Genomic DNA, 17,172 nt, shown 5'->3' on the forward strand with positions numbered 1-17,172 from the left:
AAAAGCAGCGACAAGACTTTACCTGCTTCTGTCCCTCCTAAATCCCCAATTCCTGTTCTCTAACCTCCATACACCTTTGGTAATTATTGATCTGTAAATGAATGCCATGCAAGTTTAATAAAAAAAGAATCCTTCTCTAACACAAATAATCACCCCCTAATGTATTTGTTTTATGTTGCACCACACCTGTTTTTAGGCTTCTTTATTACCTAGTACTGCCCCTTTATAGAGCACCTGTGGCCTTTTGTTCAGAGGGAAGAGCTGGTTCTTGCTCAGAGAGCACACTGTTTAGACACACAGCATGAACAGAAGTGTGCCCATGGGAGAAGTGGGTAGCAGCAGGTTGGAGTTACCTTTGAGTTTTAATGAAGGCCTAGAAAACTTGCTGAGACAAATGAGTGTTCTGCAGAAGGGAATGGGTGACATAATATAATATTTGAATTATGAGGAAAATGAGAAAACTGATTTTATACATGTAGAATTTTTTTCTCTTTGCTTTGGAAAAACAACTTCTTTGGCAGTAACCCCCAAACAAAATGGCCTGCATTGCTTCTACATTACAGATGTAGATGCTTTTGAATGGTTGTCCTACACCAAGCCCTATTCTCTGGCACGTGGGAAGGTGATAATACTGAAGCATTTTTAATAGGGTTGACAAATTTATGAGGAATTTGACAGAGGTCACCTTCAGGATCTTTTTTTTTTTTCTCAGAATCAGAGTATCTCAGAGGTGAAAAGAATCTTAAGGTAATTTAGTTCAACTAAAACAGGAATTCCCTCTATGAACGAATGAGTAAAAACCATTAAGTGTTTACTAATATGACAGGCAGTGTGCTAAGCAATAAACTAGACAGTCCCTGTCCTCAAGGAACTAACATTCTAATGGAGGGACACAGAAGACAGCAGTAGCTAGGGAAGGCTCTTTTGGTCTGGGACATCAGAGGAATGAGGAGTGGAACCACTGTGGAGTTGCTTGTCATGCCCTTTCCCTCCATGTCCTAGCCCACAAGTGGTCATTCAGCCTTTGCTTAGATACTTCCAGTGAGGAAGCCAGCCAGCCCCTCCCTGGACAGTCCATCCCGCTTGTGGATAACAAGTGGGATTTGGCACGAGCTTGGATTGATTGAGGACCAACACATTGCTGTGCCTAGGGAAAAACCCCAAGTGAATCACCGTCATAAAATGTGCACTATCAACTTCACATCAACAAAAATAGTGACTGTCCCAGATGCTAACAATTCCATAACATACTTTTATTCTGTGTGGCTTTTTGGGAGCATATGATTTAATCTGCTGTGTATCCAAGTCTCTTGGGCAACAAATAATGCAGTAATGGGCTTCTATCTCCCCTGCTGCTTTTATTTTCCTTTTTAGATGTCTCCCTCTCTGGTTTAGGTGTACAAGTGTACACCTAAATTTAGTGCACATTTCCAAGATTGCCTCTGAGTTCTTTTCTCAGGCTTTCTATCCCTTCATCACCAAAGCTCTTGACTACTGAACCCTTCAGTGGAATATCTCCATAAGAATTTAGGTAGTTGGTAATGAATGCTAAGGGACTAAATTCCTTGGTCTTAAGTTCCCTGGGAGTAACATTTTGTTTTTATGTCATCAGTGCCTAACACATTGCTTGACACTTAGGAGCTTAATAAATGCTTGCTGATTGATCACCAGATCTTAGATTTAGAGGCCCTGGAGTCTGACACCCTCAATTTACAAATGAAGAAACTGAGGCCCAGGGTCACATAGATACTAAATGACAAAGAAAGCTGACTCAAAAGACTCTGTTCTTTCTCCATTGTTCTATGCTGCCAAAGGGTTAAGCCAAACTCTTTTTAAGTGACTATTTCTCTCATTTCAGAGCTTCTTCTGTGTCCCAGAGTTTGATTCAGTTAACACAATAGCATTCTAAAGCAGGACCATCTGTGGTACCTCAGTTCACCAGGAGTCACCCTGGTTCTCTACACAAGAGATCCTCCATGATGGTGCAAACACTTTTGGCTAGCATATTTATAGCTTTGTTTCATTTCTTTCTTGTATTTATCTTCAGAGTTTTTAGATACTTCTTTTGTTACATTTTAAAATTTTGACATGCATAGGAAACACTTTGTCGTAGAGAACCTTTAAGGCACTATTTTGTTATACAGAGTCCATTTTTTAAAAATTTATTTATTTAACTTTTAACATTCATTTTCACAAAATTTTGGGTTCCAAATTTTCTCCCCATTTGTCCTCTCTCCCCACCCCAAAACACCAAGCATTCTAACTGCCCCTATCACCAGTCTGCCCTCTCTTCTATCATCCCTCCCTTCCCTTGTCCCCATCTTCTCTTTTGTCCTGTAGGGCCAGATAACTTTCTATACCCCTTTACCTGTATTTCTTATTTCCTAGTAGCAAGAACAGAACTCGACAGTTGTTCCTAAAACTTTGAGTTCCAACTTCTTTTCCTCCCTCCCTCCCCACCCCCTCCCTTTGGAAGGTAAGCAATTCAATATAGGCCATATCTGTGTAGTTTTGCAAATGACTTCCATAATAGTCATGTTGTGTAAGACTAACTATATTTCCCTCCATCCTATTCTGCCCCCCATTGCTTCTATTCTCTCTTTTGATCCTGTCCCTCCCCAAGAGTGTCAACTTCAAATTGCTCCCTCCTCCCATTGCCCTCCATTCCATCATCCCCCCCACCCTGCTTATCCCCTTATCCCCCACTTTCCTGTATTGTAAGATAGGTTTTCATACCAAAATGAGTGTGCATCTTATTCCTTCCTTTAGTGGAATGTGATGAGAGTAAACTTCATGTTTTTCTCTTACCTCCCCTCTTTTTCCCTCCACTAATAAGTCTTTTGCTTGCCTCTTTTATGAGAGATAATTTGCCCCATTCCATTACTCCCTTTCTCCTCCCAATATATATTTCTCTCTCACCACTTAATTTCATTTTTTTAAGATAATGATCCCATCGTATTCAATGCACTCTGTGTTCTGTGTGTGTGTGTGTGTGTGTGTGTGTGTGTGTGTGTGTGTGTGTAATCCCACCCACTACCCAGATACTGAAAAGTTTCAAGAGTTACAGATATTATCTTTCCATGTAGGAATGTAAACAGTTCAACTTTAGTAAGTCCCTTATGACTTCTCTTTGCTGTTTACCTTTCCATGCTTCTCTTCATTCTTGTGTTTGAAAGTCAAATTTTCTTTTCAACTTTAGTCTTTTCTTCAAGACTGCTTGAAAGTCCTCTATTTCATTGAGTGACCATTTTTTCCCCTGAAGTGTTATACTCAGTTTTGCTGGGTAGGTGATTCTTGGTTTTAGTCCTAGTTCCTTTGAATTCTGGAATATCCTATTCCACGCCCTTCGATCCCTTAACGTAGAAGCTGCTAGATCTTGTGTTATCCTGATTGTATTTCCACAGTACTTGAATTCTTTCTTTCTAGCTGCTTGCAATATTTTCTCCTTGACCTGGGAACTCTGGAATTTGGCCACAATGTTCCTAGGAATTTCTCTTTTTGGATCTCATTCAGGCAGTGATCGGTGGATTCCTTGAATACTTATTTTGCCCTCTGGTTCTAGAATCTCAGGGCAGTTTTCCTTGATAATTTCATGAAAGATGATGTCTACGCTCTTTTTTGGATCATGACTTTCAGGTAGTCCCATAATTTTTAAATTGTCTCTCCTGGCTCTATTTTCCAGGTCAGTTGTTTTTCCAATGAGATATTTCACATTATCTTCCATTTTTTCATTCTTTTGGTTTTCTTTTGTGATTTCTTGGTTTCTCATAAAGTCATTAGCCTCCATCTGTTCCATTCTAATTTTGAAAGAACTATTTTCTTCAGTGAGCTTTTGAACCTCCTTTTCCATTTGGCTAATTCTGCTTTTGAAAGCATTCTTCTCCTCATTGGCTTTTTGAACCTCTTTTGCCAATTTGAGTTATCCTATTTTTCAAGGTGTTATTTTCTTCAGCATTTTTTTGGGTCTCCTTTAGCAAGGTGTTGACCTGCTTTTCATGCTTTTCTTGCATCTCTCTCATTTCTCTTCCCAGTTTTTCCTCCACCTCTCTAACTTGATTTTCAAAATCCTTTTTGAGCTCTTCCATGGCCTGAGCCCATTGAATATTTATTTTGGATGTTTGGGATACAGAAGCCTTGATTTCTATGTCTTTCCCTGATGGTAAGCATTGTTCTTCCTCATCAGAAAGGAAGGGAGGAGATATCTGTTCACCAAGAAAGATCATAGAGATCTTATTTTTTTTCCCCCTTTTCTGGGCATTTTCCCAGCCAGTTACTTGACTTCTGAGTGTCCTCTCCACACCCACCTCACCTTCAGATCTGCCCAGCCAGCGCTTGGGGTTTGAGATTCAAATGCTGCTTCCCAGCCTCAGGGCTTTCGGCAGGGGCAGGGCTGCCACACGGGGCTCAGTTCCCTCAGGGGTTTTATGCGGAGACCTTCAGCAATGGATCCGCGCTCCTGCCTGCTTTGGGAGCCCTTGTCCGCTGCTGCCTCCCAAGGGGGCCTGAGTTATGGGGATACCCCACTCCCCTCTCCTCAAGCTGAAAAGACCCTCTCACTAACTGTTGGCACCTATGGGTGGAGGGACCTGTGCTGCTGCTGGTGATTCTGTCCCTGAAGCCTGATTGGATCTGCTCCTCTCGGTGCACGACAGACCTTTTGGGTCAGTTTTTCAGGTCTCTCTGGAACAGAAATCTCTGCTCCATTGTTCTGTGGCTTCTGCTGCTCCCAAATTTGTTGGAAGTTCTTCTTTACAAGTATTTTATGGGCTGTGGGTTCGGAGCTAGCATATGTGTATCTTTCTACTCCGCCATCTTGGCTCCCAGAGTCCATTTTTTTAATAGGCTAATTGGATTATAGATTTCTAGTTAGAAGGGATTTTGGAGTTATCTAGTCCAACACTCTCATTTCCAAAAAAGGAACTGAGGTCAGGAATTAAAAAGTTAGCAAATAATAAAGCACAGTGAAATTTTCTGTTGACATTTTTCAGACAATTCTAAAGCAGTGGTCTGCTGTAGAATATCATTAGGGAAAGCCTGCCACTTCCTTTCTTAAACTAAAGCCTGCCTTTAAAATTTATATAGATTATTCTCTTGATGATTTTGCAAAAGATGAGAAAGTAGGTGATATATGTAGGTTGACAGTTACTGTTACTCATCCTTATTTTGGCAATAGGATCATAGGAGTATGGATTAGAGATAGAAAGGAACATTAGAGGTCATTTGGTCTAAATTATTCAATTTTTAGATGCAGAAAATGAAACTCAAGAGAGGGCAAGTAATTTGTCCAAGACCTAATGTTCCTATCCTCCCTAGCAGGGGGAGAAGGACCCTGTGCCAGTGAACTATCTTGAGTTCATATCATGTGCGTGACCTGTTCTCTATCCTAATCCCTGCTCCCCTACCCTTCCCCCGCCTACCTACTTCCATGGAACACAACATTTGGGATTTGGCATGAGCTTGGATTGACTGAGGATTTTTGTGTTTTACCACCGAGCCCTCAGCCTTTCTAGTATTTGGGAATCTTTTCTTGCTTGAAGAGGAAGGTGCTGAGATTGAATTCTGAATTATCCTATGGTCCCCTGCACAAGATGTGTTCTATATATTAGAATCTCTAACTAAAATACTTCCAATAATATTGAAAAATACCCACTATATTATTCAATTACAATAGGATATAACTTTCATCAAAGAATTTTAGAAGTCATATTTCTGTAGAAAGGATCATTCCCATTTGTTTTGGCAGAACCAGGAACAAGGAAGAGAAGGGTATGCATAAGCTAAGTCCAAAGTCAGCTGATTGGCTGAGATAGGTTTCCTGTATGGGTGGGGATAATTACCTTTTGCAGCTGGTAGCAAATGAAGTAGAGGTAGAAATAGGATGGGAAACTATTCCTTGGGCATGTCATTAACACAACCCACACAGCCCCATCAGAGGGGAGTCTTTGGGACTAGAACTTAACAGGGCTGGGCACGCAGCTGTCAACCATGTTTACTTATTAGTTGGGGAACATGCCAGCTATAGCTCTTCTGTAATTCTCCAAACAGGCAGCATAGTAATGCTTGCTGTTTATGTGCCTTTCCTCTCTTAATTATTTTCTGTTTATCTTGTATGTATTGTATTTGTACAGGTTTGGTTGTGCATTGTCTCCCTCATTTGATAAGAAGCTCCTTGAGGGCAGAGACCGTCTTTTTTGCCCTTTTTGGTAACCATCCCCCCACGCTTTAGCACAGTGCCTGACACTTAATAGGCACCTAATACATGCTTATTAATTGAGTAACTATGATGATGTGTTGTCTTGAAAATTCAGGAAGGTAATGACAAGTTTTCATTGGAAACCTAAGTGAGAGATTCTTTTTACAGATGAACAACGATCATGTGCAAATTTCTCCATCCAGAGGGTACACTGTCACCAACCATTTTGACTTTATTTACAAGCCTTCTTAACTAAAGCAAACTATTGTTAGCCTTCTTGTACTAGTCTTAGGTATTAAGTATTCAGTACAATTGAACCCTGCTTCATCTCACAGTGGTGCAGTGAAAAAAGAATAAGATTTGAAATCTAGAGTACCAAGATTCAAATCCTGACCCTGCCACTTGTAGAGTCTGTGTGATCTTGGGCAAATCTCTGAATAGGTCTCAGTTTCCTCTTCTGTAAAATGAAGGGGCTGGCTCAGAAAATCTCTAAGTGCTCTCCATTCCTAAATATATGATCCTATAAACTCCAAACCTACTGTTTTATAAAATACTTTTTGAAAAGTCAATGGATCCCATATTTTTTAAGGTTATTTCTTAAAATGGTTGCATATAAACTTGCCCTTCACATCTGCTCCCTCAGTTGTTGTTATTGGGAAGCAGTGTAGTTGTAGTGCAACAGAGTGCTGGATTTGTAATCAGTGGGCCTGGGTTCAAATACTCTTTGGGTGATCTTGGCCAAGTTACTTTACCATTCTGGGCCTTGGTTTCCTCATCTATAAAAAATGAAGGTTAAACTGGAAGACCTCAACGTCCCCTCTAGCTCTAAATTTATTATTTATTATGATCCTCTGATCTTAGCCAACGACATATCTTTAGCAAATTTGAAAATATTATATGGTTTAGAATTGTAAGAGAACCACTGTTAACTATTGAAATAATAAAATAACCAAAGTATTCTAAAGTGAAAAATACAGTCAGCTATCTCTTCATCCTTTTCTAGTCTGAAAAGTTGGGCAGAGCAGACTCAAGGAAGAGGATATTTTTGTTGGATAACTTTGCCAGGTAGTCTTATCTGCTTGTAGAACTAGTTATTTGTTGCTTTTTTGGACAGACTTTGAATTCCAGGAGGGTAGCCAGATTATCACTCATTGCATGTTATCACTGAAACCAGTTTGTTCTCATTAAAATACTTGGGTTTTTAAATTATATGGTTTTATAGGGGGAAAATTGCATTGATCTTTGTATTCTATTAATTAATTCTGTGTTTTAAGGAGCCAAGGCATGCTTTAATTTAAAAAATTTTTAAAAAGCACTGAACCAGGAATTGGGAGACTTAAAGGTCCTTCTCTGCTAGTCATTTGTAACTGAACTTGAATAAATCACTGAATTGCCCTGGGCCTCAGTTTCCTCACTTATAAAATGAAGGGATTTAGAAATGTCAGATTGTTAACGTGTCATTTACTAGCTGTGTAAAACTCCCAAGTACAGCCTGAACTAGATTAAAATGTAAAGAAATGTTTAACAAACCAATAAAAATGCAACATAGATAATGTTAATTTGCTGTTTCCTAAGTCAGCATTTTGCCAGCAGAGATGGGTTTCTATTTGAATTTGACTCTATTACACTAGATGATCTTTAAAATTCCTTCTATCTCTTAAGTCTGTGATTACGTTGACTATAACAGTATTATTTCAGTTAAGCAATTCCAGAGTTGGCCATTATAGGTATTTTAATTTTCAAGTTAAATAGCTTACAAACTCCCTTTGCAACGTAGTGAAGCACCTCTATTGAGGAAAATTTACAGAGATTTGAGGTCAGCAAAAACTTTATAACAATTAGAGATGTCCTCAAGTGAAATGGGCTGCCTCTCCATGGGTAAAATCCCTTCCTGAGAGATCTTCAAGCAAAAACTGCACAAGTGGCTGTCAGTTGTGTCATACGTAGTAGTGATTCCTCTTGAATATGGGTTCGGCTGGATTGCCACGGAGGTCACTTCTTTGTGTTAAATCCTTTGATTCTGGTGGTTCTTACCTGTGTTTTCCAGCTTTAGTATACAGATAGAAAGGGAAGCTTATTGATTGAAAATCTTGTCCTGCCTCAGTCTCATTATCCTGAACATCATCGTACTTTAGATGGCGATGACTTTAGATACTCAGATGAGCTGAGTCTGCTAACCTCAAGGCAAACCCAGGAGGTTTCTTTGTTGAATAAATCTCTATATGAGGTGATTCTCCAATACTAAGTATGTGTTAGTAAATTCCAGTTAACTAGAAATTCTGGCTGAGATTTTACTGAATTTCCATATTCTGTAAGTACATTATAGATTTTTTAATAAGATGTTTTGATCTGTCATCTTTCAGTAAAGTAACCATTGGCTTTAAAACTTCAGAAACTGCCTAGGGGAACCACCCAGGTTGTTTTCTGCCTGAAAAACATGAATGGTTTCTCTGCGTAAGAGAATAAATTTGTTTTCAGAATGTTCTGGAAAGTTTTAAATTTTCCCTATCAGAATTTAGAAAGTACTTTAATTTTTCCACAGGTTGTTTATCCATCTAAAAAAAAGTCCATTTCCTCTTTTACTTTTTAATAAGTGCATATTAATATATGTGTGTACATATATACAGTATATTTATATGTACATATGCAATGTACATATATACAGTATATTTGTATACATATAACATACATTATATATGTACACACATATGTATATAAATATTTTAACTAGTGACTCATTTCATCAAGATGTTAATATTTTTTAATATTTCAGACCCTTAACTCAGTCACATATATAACATATACAGTGTATTTATACATATATCACATATATACTATATATGTACACACACATATGTATATAAATATTTTAACTAGTGACTCAGTTCATCAAGATACCAATATTTTTTGGTTGAGATCCTTAACATAGCCACCCTAACTCAACAACTTCTCTTTCTTATCTGTCTCCTTGTTGCTGAACTCTATTAGTTATAGGTCATTCCCCTTCCTTTTTCAAGGAGTTAGTACCTGACTCGTATTCTTCCTTTCTCTTTCAGCCTCTTTCTCAATATTTGAGGACTTCAGTGTACATGTAGGTGTCTCTTCAAACATCATGACCCTGGCCAAATGCCATTGATCTCACCATTATCCAGAACTATACTACTCCCAGAATCCCAAACTTTAATATTTCTTTTCTGATCGTAGGCTTCTGTCTTTCCATCTCTCCCTGTGTTTGATTCCTCTTCAAACTATTTTTCATCCTTGCCTCAATTTCTTGTCTGTCACTCCATTGCTTTCCCAGGCCATCACCCCTGTTCTTGCCTGACTTTCTTCCCTTCCCAATCTTGACCCTGTCATTACCTCTTTCAGTTATACATTGTCTTCTTCCCTTGAATCCCTTGCCATTTTTTTCTGTCATCACTCAAACCACACCAAACCATAACCCTGGTTTACCCCTAACCATTTGTCTTCTCTATTCCTACTTGTGTCCTATGAAATGCCACCAGAGGAAGTCATATGACTGTGATCACTGGGTCCACTGCAAATTTGTTACCTAATCTCAGCTATGCCCTCGTTGCTGCACAAGAGGATCTCGTTCCCAACAGCAGCTGTTTCAAACTTTGTCTTCTCTCCTCAAGTTATACCATTTTTTGCTCCACCCCTTCTGTGGAGCATCTCACCTCCTGCTTTACTGAAAAAAATAAGCCATCTATTCTGAACTTCCTTTTCTGCTCATCTCCTATCTCAAAACTCTTCAGTATCCTACCACATTCTGTCTTCCTTTGCTCCAGTCTTAAATGAAATGTGGTCTTTCTCCTTGTCAAGGCATCACTTCAACCACCTCCTCTCTCCATTGTTCTTATTTGCTGTTCTCTTCTCTCTTGCTTCTAAATAGGCTCAGATCTCAACTATCCTTAAAACAACCAAAAAAAAAAAAAACTCTTCCCCAGATACTGCCATCCTCTCAAACTATTAACCTTTAACTCTCTTCTCTTTCATAACCAAATTTCTTTAAAACAAAAATGCTGTCTTCACTCTCTACTTGTACTTTTTCCACTTGCTTCTCTCTAGGTCTTGTATCCCTGCTTGCTATTCCACCATTTGACAACAATGATAGAAATTATTCTCCTTAAGGTTGCTAAGTACTTAACTGCTTGCTAAATCAGATGGTCTTTTGTCACTTGTCATCCTTTTTGACGTCCCTTCAGCTTTTGACAGTGTTAATCACCTTCTGGATATTTTCTTCTCTCTTTATCTTACAACACGTTTTTCTCTTGATTCTCCTTCTTTTCTGACCATTTCTCCTCATTCTCTGTTGCTGAATTATCATCCATGCCCATCCTACTCTGGCATTCCTCCTCTTCCTACTGGAGCTCAGATTCTTATCTCTGGAGCCCTAGACTCTAATAGACAAGCTTTCACCTTATCTTTCCCATACCACTTCCTGTCCAACTCTAAACTATATATACTCGACTGCCCTTCGTCGCTTTACCCCCCTTTCCAGTCCTGTCTTCCAGCATCTGTCTTCCCCTATTAAAATGTAAACTACTTGAGGACAGGGACTGTCTGACTTGTATTTGTTTGTATCCTCAGCACCTAGCATAGGGCCTTTCACATAGTAAGCACTTAAGAAGTGCTTTTTCAGTCATTCATCCTTCCATCCATTCATTCTAGTTCTGCTTCTAATCATCAATATCTCCCAAGGTTCTTTCCCCAACCCTCTTCTCTTTTCCCTCTATACCCTCTAATCACTAAGTGAAAAACCTTTTCTGATGGGTTCCATTATCATTTTTATACAAATGTCCAACTATAATCACTCTCATGAGCTCTGGCCTTTCTGGCCATCTGCCTGCTAGACATCTCCATCTACGTCCTGAGGTATCTCAAACTCAATTTGTCTAAAATAGAATGGAACTCATTACCTTTGTCACTAAATCTGTCCCTCCTTCAAATTTCCCTATTCCTATGGAAGACTCTGAGAGTCATTGTTTCTGAGAATAACCACGGAATTGTTCTTAACTCTTCCTTCTCTTTCACCTTTCATATCCATAACTGTCTTGTTGATTCTACCTCCAAAGACATGTCTCCCATATTCCCCATTCTCTTTGCATTGAGAGCTGTCACTGCAGTTCAGGCACTTATCACTTGTCATCTAAACTACTGAAATAATCTCCTTAGCCTCCCTGTTTTTAATCTCTTCCTTCTCTAATCTATCCTCTACATAAATGCCCAAATAATCTTCTTAAAATCTAAGTTAGACCGCAGCACTTCCTTGTTCAAAAATCTTCAGCGACATCTTACTACTTCTTGGAATTTAACCCTTTACCACCTGTCCCCGGTCTGCTTTGCTAAATTTACTTCATGCTACTCTCCTATGTTTCTATCACTTTAATTGCTGTTTCCCTAACTCAGCATTTCATCTTTAACCCTTGCATAGCCTTTCCCATGTAATACTTTTTTTTCCATCTCCATCACTTTCCAATGAGTGTCTCCCCTACAAGCGACCAATAAACTTTCCCCTACAACAAATAAGTATGATAATGCAAAACAAATCAACACATTGGCCCTATCTTTCTTATAGCATCTCCCAATTTTTGTTTCCTGTCCCATTCCTCATAACAAATTGTTCTCTCTTGTCTACCAGCACCCTACTCCACATGGTAGCAATGACTTCATCAGTTGAATGACACCTAAAAGGAGAAACAAGTGAAACTCAATCTTTTCCCTCTGCTCTCTACCTTTCCAAGGCATTGCATTATATGAACACCTTTAAGTAGCAAGTAGAAAGGCTGCAAGTTCAAAACTGGGAAAAAGTAGGGTTTCCCTGGCCCCTCTTTTTCTTTTACGTACTGTACTCTGCCACACCCCTTTTCTCCTGACACCCTCCCCGTACCTTAACAAATCCAGTTTAAAATGAAGCCCTGTACTGTCAGAGGCAACTCTATAGCAGGACACTAAAGACAAAGTGGTTGTCAAGTGGGAATAGTCTACAGGGCAAGCATGTATTTGTCTAATAGATTTTTCTTCCCCCTAAGGTTAGGATAGGGATAAGGATCAGTGTATACTTTGTAGGATCAAAGAACCCTTTCAAGCAGGAGCTTTGGGGATTCTGGCTCAGGAGTATGCAAGTAAATATTTAACAATCAGTCCCTCCCAAAAAAAGTGCCCGTGACACATTTTTAAGTTGAAAATGCATTAACATTTTGACATATTTTTAACATTATTAACATGTTTAAAATCTAGACTTAAGATTGCCTTAAGTCTAGAACAAAACACTAATTCAAGTCCTGATTTGTAGCTCTTTGCTAATTTCCAAGGTTAATGCTCACACTGGAGCACAGTGACTCAGCACATGACTGCTCCAGCTACCTTGAGCCAGGACTCACTTTCCCTCAATTCAGGTTCCCGCTTCAAGGACATCTTTGGGATCTGAATAACATCCTATGGCAGCTCTCAGGACCAGCAAAGTAAGAACACCAGACTTGGTACTGTTGTCCTTTAGATTGTCTGGTGTAGCTTTACTGTACAATGTACAGAAACTTTCATTCTCTGGAATTAATTTTGATTTTGTTGAAGCTGGTCCTAGAAGGAAAGCTTATTAACCAAAGTATTTGTGTCATTGAGAAACACGAATCTGTCATGGCTTATTTCTGTTTGATGGAATTTATTGATTCAGTGTAAGGAGAGTTTAGTATATCCTAATTGAAAGCTATGTCTTTTCCTAAATCGGAAGTGGAGTTCAGAAAGAAGGAAGGAAATCTGGTGGGATTTGTCTCTGTTTGTTTTTATTTTTTTTCTGAACCATTTTTTGACTTGGCAACATATGTAAAAGTGTTAAGGGATATGATAGGCTATAATATTAATATGCCATAATTTACTTATGAATCTAAGGATGGAGGGAAAATTTTTCTTCCTTTGTATCGAATAGATTTCAGGTAATTGGGCCAGGTGATGCAGAATTCTCTTGGAATAGGTATGTAAGTATACTAGAGCAATTGGAAGATAATAGCATTAGGGAGAGGTTAAACAGGTTGTACTTGCATAATAATAAGGTTTGAGTATGTTCATTCCCCTGCTTAGAAACCTTTCTCCCTGTTTCCTAGAGTATAAAATACGAACTCCTTAGCCAGGCATCTAAATCTCTTCATGATCTTACTCAAATCAGCTGTACTTCACACGAATCGCCTTCTGGTCCTATTCCTCAGTCTTATCCTGCACTTTCCAGCCTCCATGTGTTTGTACAGGTCATCTCCCATGCCTAGCATTTCCTTCCTCCTTTATGGGTCAGCTCTTCCATGAAACCTCCTCTGACCCTCCACTGTCTCCTCCCCCACCCTCCTGCCCCCAAAATGAATTTGAATAATTCTTCCTCAGAGAAATTTTTTAGCAGGACCTCTTCTTTGTCCTTAATGCCATTCTACTTTTGTCATACTTATTTGGGTCCTTGGCATGACTCTGCCTTTAAGCTCTTTGAGGTCCAAGACAATAGTAGTTTTTATCTTTATATGCACAGAACCTGCCACAGTACCCTCCATATAGTAGATGTTAAATCTGGAAAGATAGTGGAAATCCTTAAGTATTGAAGATCCTTAAGATCGGAAGAAAAGGATCACAGGATCAAAGGATTTAAAGCTGGGTAGAAAGAGGGAATTTAACCCTTCTCTTCCCCCTCATTGCACAGATGAAGAAACTGAGGTCTAAAGGTTAGAGGAAGTCATTCATTCAGTTGATAAATGTTTATTGAGCTTCTATAAGCAAATAATTGTGCTAATAATTAAATGAAAAGGCAAGGATGATTCTGACAACTAGATTTCATAGATAAAGAAATGTAATTGTTAATGAATTTGAAATGATCCAATTAGCATTTGGTGGGTCAGTCTTTTAGGTGAGTAGACTGGTAGTAGTTGGAGTCAATCATCTAGTTGTGTTTTGGTTCAATTTTTAGAGCTTATCAAAACAAAGTGGCATATTTGCCAACTACCCATCCAGGTTCGTAAAGGGACAAATTAAGTACAATTTCTACAGGATCTCGGCAACAAAAGAATTGAATTAATGAGTAATGAGAATAAAGATTGGCAAAAACTGAAAGCAGAAGATCTTTGCTTGGGGCCTCTGCCAGCTCCCTATAAAGATATATAGTATATTAGTTGGGGTTTGTGGAACACAGTGTTTACTTATATCTCCCAAATCAAGTATTCTTAATCCTTCTGTATTACTTATGAACAGTAATATTATGACTTATCTGAAATTAGTGGTGTATCAGGCAGGCAAAATGTCAGCATTACTGGTGTAAATATCAAAAGGAAAAAAAAACAGCATTTTTATTTCTTAGAAAAATTCTAGTTATCAGGAAAAAGAGATCTTCCCAGGAACTTGTACTTTGAATTTCAGTGTACTGTTCATCAACATCGTACCAAGCAAAGTAACACATAAAGCAACATTGCTCAAGGATGCAAAGATCTCCTATTCCATGGCCAAGGGACACCATCTTTACCCTCAGCAGGTGTCTTTCAGTTCGTGTTATTAGCCATAGGAGACCCTTTGGGCAATTAGGTGGCATTTAAGTGCTGGAAGAACCAGTCACACATGTATGACCCATTCAAGAGAACACCAAAAGTTCCTCTTTTGAATGCCCTAGATGTAGGTCCCTTGGTTGCTAATGAGGCAGCAGCATCCTTTAGTAATATGATCTGTTTGAACTACTACCCCTTCTTTATGAATATTATCATCCATCCCACTTATAAAAGAGACTAGAAAACATACCCTAAATTATCCATATTGTCTTGACAAATGAAAAAGGGTGATGGCTATGTTTTCCTTCATACCCTCTGCCCTCCCTACTCTTTTGCCTTTTCACTAATTTTTCTTTAAAATTCTAAATGCCTATTATGTAGGTAATATGTGTAAGACATTGTGCTAGCCTCTGGAAGATGACGCCTCAAGGAGGAGGCTGTAGGTAGGAAAGAAGGAAAGAGCTCCAAGAAATAGTTTGAAAAGTACTTGACTTTCACATATATAAGCAGCTTAATATTCCTCCCCATATAATTAATATATAGGATTGCTCCCTTCACATCCTGACTTTAAGAATACCATTCCATAGTATTCTGTGGCTTCTTTTCTTTTGCAAAGCTGTCCTTGATATAATTTTTAACTTGATTTTATCTGTATAAAAGCATAGGGAGAAGAACATGAGATGAACTGCTTCTAGCATGACCCTGGTTCCCCTGAGCCCAAAGTGAGCAATTGTGCAAATACTTCAGAAATGAGTTTTACTTTATGCATTGATGCTTTGTATTGGAAGATAATACCGCTTATGATTATTATTTGCATGCAGTGGATCTTCTGTGGCTTTGAACAGATACCATCAGTGGCAATATCTTCTAATGTGAAAGAACTAAGCAGTGACTCAGAAGTCTGTGGGTATTTGAAGCATAAGGGTTTCTGAACAACAGATAAATATTGGAGACATCTTTGTTGTGTGTATTTTTTAATTCCAATGAGAAAACGTTCCAATTTCTTATCTGAAGCAGTATCTCGGTTTTCAGGCTGATTTTAAATGCAAACTTTTTTGTTTGAAGCTATAAAAATAAAGTAGTTAAAAAGAATATTTTAGGATGAGTATAAATATCAATATTCTGTGTTCAAGGACGGTTGCTTTTAGATATTCCTAGAGTTAAAAATTTCTGTTTATTTATTGTTTTAGTTAACTATCCATAGAGAGTGCCCTACTGCGTGTTGATAGGTGACATGGAAGATATGGGAAAACAGAAGCCAAGAAATAAATGATAGGAGGGAGGATCTCCCGCAAAATTACATAGACAAAGTACGAAAGTGTTCTGTCTGAAGTCAAGTGTAGAACATTGGACTTAATGGCAGATTGTGCTTTAATGCCAGAGCATATAGGGGGATAGCAAATAAGACAGGAATTGGTATATCAGAGCAGTACAGAGATAAGCTAAAGTAACATTGAGGACACAAGTCCAGAAACAGCATAAATCACAGAGTTGCTTTTTCACCCCTAAATTTCTAGTACGTGGGTTGTTCTCTTTTTTCTGCCAGTTTAAATCACAAAATTCATTTAATTTCAAACATTTATTAGTGTCTGCTATGTGTACAGTCCTATGCTAGGCATAGGGGAGCTAGATGGTAGACACTAAATGAACATTTCTTGAATTGAACTTCATTGAAAAACAAAAATGAAATAGTTCCTCTCCTCAAGAAATGGTCCCTCACTTAAAGAAGTTACATTCAGTGGGATGCAAATAGAAGGAAAAAGTGATCTGAAATCATTTCAAAAGAAAAAGCCTACTACTACCTGGAAAGGCCAGGAAAGACCTCTTGTAGGAGGTAGCACCTAAGCTATGCCTTGAAGGAAGGTAGAAAATTCTCCTAGGCAGAGGTGAGGAAGAAATGCAGGCCAGACTAGGGGACCTGTTGCCCAAGGGCATGGAAGCACCTGCCTTGTGTAGAAGGGATAAACCAGTCCAACTAGAGAAGAGGAAAGAATGTGAAGGAGAAGGGAAATGAAATGAGAAAAAACAGAAAAGGTCAGGGGTAACCAGGCTTTAATGCCAGTCTAAGTATTTCTTATTTTATCCTAGAGACAAGAGGGAACTCCCGAAGGTTTTTGAGAGTAGAGCTAGAAGGAACCTTAGAGACTGTATTGTCCACCACCCTAAATATCATGCTTTTTGCAAGGCCTAGTTCAAGACTTGCATTCTTCATGAAGTCTTGGGTGTTAAATTCTCCCCTCTAATCTCTGTCTCTTCTTCACATATCTGTGGCAAATTTAGAGTGTAGAGCACAGAGTATCTCACTTTAGGTTCCTGTCTTGCCATATATTATTCACTAATTGTTTCACCAACATTCTTCTTAAATCCTTATGTAGGCCCTTAATTTCACCAAGGCAAAGGTGTCATCTACTTCGGTATCACTCAAAGGACCTAGCACAGCACAGGGGCCCACAACAGAGGATCATG

The 17,172-nt window shown here is 38.7% G+C and overlaps 1 protein-coding gene across 2 annotated transcripts in view; it reads left to right on the forward strand.

Annotated features, from left to right (window-relative positions):
* ABHD2 (abhydrolase domain containing 2, acylglycerol lipase) overlaps positions 1-17,172 on the forward strand; it is a 120,019-nt gene that overhangs the window by 17,165 nt on the left and 85,682 nt on the right. The gene's annotated exons all lie outside the window — the stretch shown is intronic.

This window comes from Notamacropus eugenii, chromosome 1 (genome assembly GCF_028372415.1).
Source record: "Notamacropus eugenii isolate mMacEug1 chromosome 1, mMacEug1.pri_v2, whole genome shotgun sequence".
Classification (NCBI taxonomy): domain Eukaryota; kingdom Metazoa; phylum Chordata; class Mammalia; order Diprotodontia; family Macropodidae; genus Notamacropus; species Notamacropus eugenii.